Here is a 4627-nt window from a genome sequence, read left to right on the forward strand (position 1 = left end):
TTAGCAGACATTGCCTGGCCCTCCCTGTTCTTGGTTGGAGAGGAGGCTTGGGCGCTGATCATATGTATATATGGGCCAGTCTCTAGGGCATTGTCCTGCTAGGTCATTGTTACTGTCTCTTGCCTCTGCTATTCATGAGCGGCCTTTAAGCATAGAGCCTCCAATGTTTTGAGCCTTCTTCTATTTTTAAAGGCTACTCACGAATGGCAGAGGCAAGGGACAGTGACATTGCCCTATCAAGCAGGACAATGTCCTAGAGACTTACCATAGTACATATAATCAGCGCCCAAACCTCCTCTCCACCCAAGCTAGGACTAAGGAGGGTCAGGCAATGGATGCTGATGTCTGCAGATAAACCTATAGGTTCCCCAAAGCACCCATCCTTAGCTCACAAGGATGGTGAGGTTGCAGCGACCAAAAAACTTGCAAGTTCGAGCGGGACTTGAACCCCAGTCTGGCATATACCAGTCGGACTCTTTGGATTACTAAGTTGAGAACTTAAGTTTACGTGAAGGTACATGAGCACCATCTTCTCTTCATGGTGATGATCTTTCCCTCCAACATCTGTTGTAAAAAGTAATTTTTTATGCTGGTGTCCATAACAGAAGGCAGAAGTCTTAAAGGTAAGAAATTTTCATATCAATAGTCAGATGATTAATTGTACGCTTATTACAAAATCTTTAGTTCACGTTGCTGTAAGAAAATTATATAGAAAACAGGAACTTTATTGAAATTAAGATGAATAAATCTGAAGATTCTATACAATGCAACAGTATAATTATAGCTTTCATGACAATCATTATCACAAGCTAAGCTATAACCCTAGTTGGAAAAGCAAGATGCTATAAGCCCCAAGTGCTCCAACAAGGAAAAAATAGCCCAGTGATGAAACTACAGAAGAATTATGAACAATCAAAATAACATTTCATGAATAGTAACATTAAAATAGATTTTTCATTATAAACTATTTTTGTGGTTTTGAAAGAGTTTGCTACATCAGAAGTCTTGTTGAATTAACCACTGACGCTGAAAGGGTTAATATTATTATTATTATTATTATTATTATTATTTTTATTATTATTATTATTATTATTATTATTATTATTAGCCAAACTACAACCCTAGTTGTAAAAGCAAGATGCATTAAGCTCAAGGGCTCCAATAGGGAAAATAGCCCAGTGAGGAAAGGAAATAAATAAATGATGAGAACAAATTATTAGTTATTATTAATATTATTATAATTATTATTATTAGCCAAGCTACAACCCTAGTTGGAAAAGCAAGATGCTATAAGCCCAAGGGCTCCAATAGGGAAAATAGCCCAGTGAGGAAAGGAAATAGGAAATAAATAAATGATGAGAACAAATTATTATTATTATTATTATTATTATTATTAGCCAAGCTACAACCCTAGTTGGAAAAGAAAGATGCTATAAGCCAAAGGTCTCCAATAAGGAAAATAGCCCAGTGAGGAAAGGCATTAGGAAATAAATAAATGATGAGAACAAATTATTATTATTATCATTATTATTATTATTACTAGCCAAGCTACAACCCTAATTGGAAAAGCAAGATGCTATAAGCCCAAGGGCTCCAATAGGGAAAATAGCCCAGTGAGGAAAGGCAATAGGAAATAAATAAATGATGAGAACAAATTATTATCATTATTATTATTATTATTATTATTATTATTATTAGCCAAGCTACAACCCCAGTTGGAAAAGCAAGATGCTCTAAGCCCAAGGACTCCAATAGGGAAAATAGCCCAATGAGGAAAGGAAATAGGATATAAATAAATGATGAGAAAAAATTAAGAATAAATCATTCTAAAAACCGTAACAACGTCAAAACAGATATGTCATATATAAACTATAAAAAGAATCATGTCAGCCTGGTCAACATAAAAACATTTTTCTGCAACTTTGAACTTTTGAAGTTCTACTGATAAGTATTATCATTATTGCTTAAAAAATTTGAATTTTGAGATATATTTCAACATTAGGTTATTGGGTATATACTTATCAGATATATTTATTTTATTTTATTATTAATGAAAAATATTAAAGATATTTGTTATGAGAAGTCCCAAGAAAACATTTTGTTATCTATATAAATGAAAAAATATCTTCCAATATCAATATTTTTTCAAATAGAAAATATTAATAAAAAAGAAAATCTATTATCAAAAGTACTTTTAATTATCGTTATCTATATAAATAAAAAATATCTTCCAATATCAATATTTTTTCAAATAGAAAATATTAATCGAAAAAAAATTATATTATCAAAAATCTACTTAGATTATCTTAATTCAGATGAGAAACCTAAAGTAATTTTCCTCTTAATGTAATCTTTCAAGTACATAGATTTTTCAAAATTGTATAAAAAGTAATCTTAGATTATTTGTGAATGATAAATGTTGATTTAGGTTAAAGATAAGGGAACATGAATGTAGTCCAACAAATAACACCAATATAAATTAATTGGTGTATGCGACCTGACAAAAAAGAAGGCTATATATTTTGATATGCATACACACATACACACGTACATACACAAAGATTCAACTCCTTCCACCCCCTCACACTTTTCGTTATGGGTACCAACCTCTCATAAGGGTGTTTTATATATATATGTATATATATATATATATATATATATATATATATATATATATATATGTATGTATATATATACATATATACATATATATACATATATATATGTATATATACAGTATATGTATATATATATATATATATATATATATACACATATATAATGTATATACTGTATATATGTATATGTACAGTATATATATATATATATATATATATATATATATATGAATGTATATATACACATATATAAGCACAGTATATATATACTGTATATATATATATATATATATATATATATATATATATATATATATATATATATATATATATATATATATATACATATATATGTATATATATATATATATATATGAATGTATATATACATATATATAAGCACAGTATATATATATATATATATATATATATATATATATATATATATATATATATATATACATATATATATATATATATATATATATATATATATAACCAGACACTTGCTGTTTATTATATAAGGTACATGTACTCATATCATTAGTCTAACCCAACTTTGTAAACAATAGAAAGTTTATGAAAAAGAAACTAACATAAACGAATGTAATTTTTTGATAATATGCGGATGAAGACATATTTCCTTTTTTACATAGACCATAGAAAATGAAATCAAAATATAATTGAAAATTCTTTACATTATATTTTCTAATATTTAGAGTGTCTCTTCTAAAATATTCTTGAATAAGATGTAGTCAACAACGACCAAATTCATACATTTATCTATTAATGTATTACCATAATGTATGTAGGCATACAGCACTATAGGACTTAATAGGATTTCAGCATTACCTGTAATGGTTAAATCATTAGAAGTGTATGTGAAAGTCTGTAGGGGGGAGAGAGAGAGAGAGAGGAGAGAGAGAGAGAGAGAGAGAGGAGAGAGAGAGAGAGAGAGAGAGAGAGACACTCCATTTATTCTTGGGTAGAGCGAATTAGTTTAAACATTTAGACAGTTACTATTATCTTGTCTAACTTGGAGAGAGAGAGAGAGAGAGAGAGAGAGAGAGAGAGAGAGAGAGAGAGAGAGAGAGAGAGAGTGCGTTACAAGGAGTTACAAGGATTCTTTATATCTCAAAGACTTTTTAGTTCATCCGTGGAGACTCCATTTGCTCTTGGGTAAAGCGAATTGGTTTAAGCATTTAGAGAGTTTTTATGATCTTGTCTAACTTGGAGAGAGAGAGAGAGAGAGAGAGAGAGAGAGAGAGAGAGAGAGAGAGAGAGAGAGAGAGTTACAAGGAGTAATAAAATTTTGGATGTCTCAAAGACTTTTTTAATCCATCCCCGGAGACTCCATTTGTTCTTGGGTAGAGCGAATTAATTCAACTTTTAGAGTTCTTATGATCTTGTCTAACTTATTCTTGAACTCGTTTACCGTGTTACTGTTTACTACATCCGCTGGAAGTCTGTTCCAATTATTGCTATTTTGTATGTAGAGAGAGAGAGAGAGAGAGAGAGAGAGAGAGAGAGAGAGAGAGAGAGAGAGAGAGAGAGAGAGATTGAGTAAACAGTCTTATTAGTTATTGTAAGCATTGATAATACTGGTTACTTCGAGTAATTGTTACCTTTTCCTATCAAAAAGTAATGCTTCTTGATATAACCGAATCTCCCAAGAATGTATTAGGTTTTGATTATTATTATTATTATTATTATTATTATTATTATTATTATTATTATTATTATTATTATTATTATTATTATTATTATTATTATTTTAATAATAAAAATAATAATAATAATAATAAAAACTAATAATAATAATAATAATAATAATAATAATAATAATAATAATAATAATAATAACATGTATATTTACGTAATACTATACACTCCTTCAAAACAAATAATAATAATAATAATAATAATAATAATAATAATAACATCATGTATATTTACTTAATACACTTCAAAACATCCAGGTTATATCTGCCCATAGCAACAATGACATC

The sequence above is a fragment of the Palaemon carinicauda genome, chromosome 4, assembly GCF_036898095.1.
Source record: "Palaemon carinicauda isolate YSFRI2023 chromosome 4, ASM3689809v2, whole genome shotgun sequence".
NCBI lineage: Eukaryota > Metazoa > Arthropoda > Malacostraca > Decapoda > Palaemonidae > Palaemon > Palaemon carinicauda.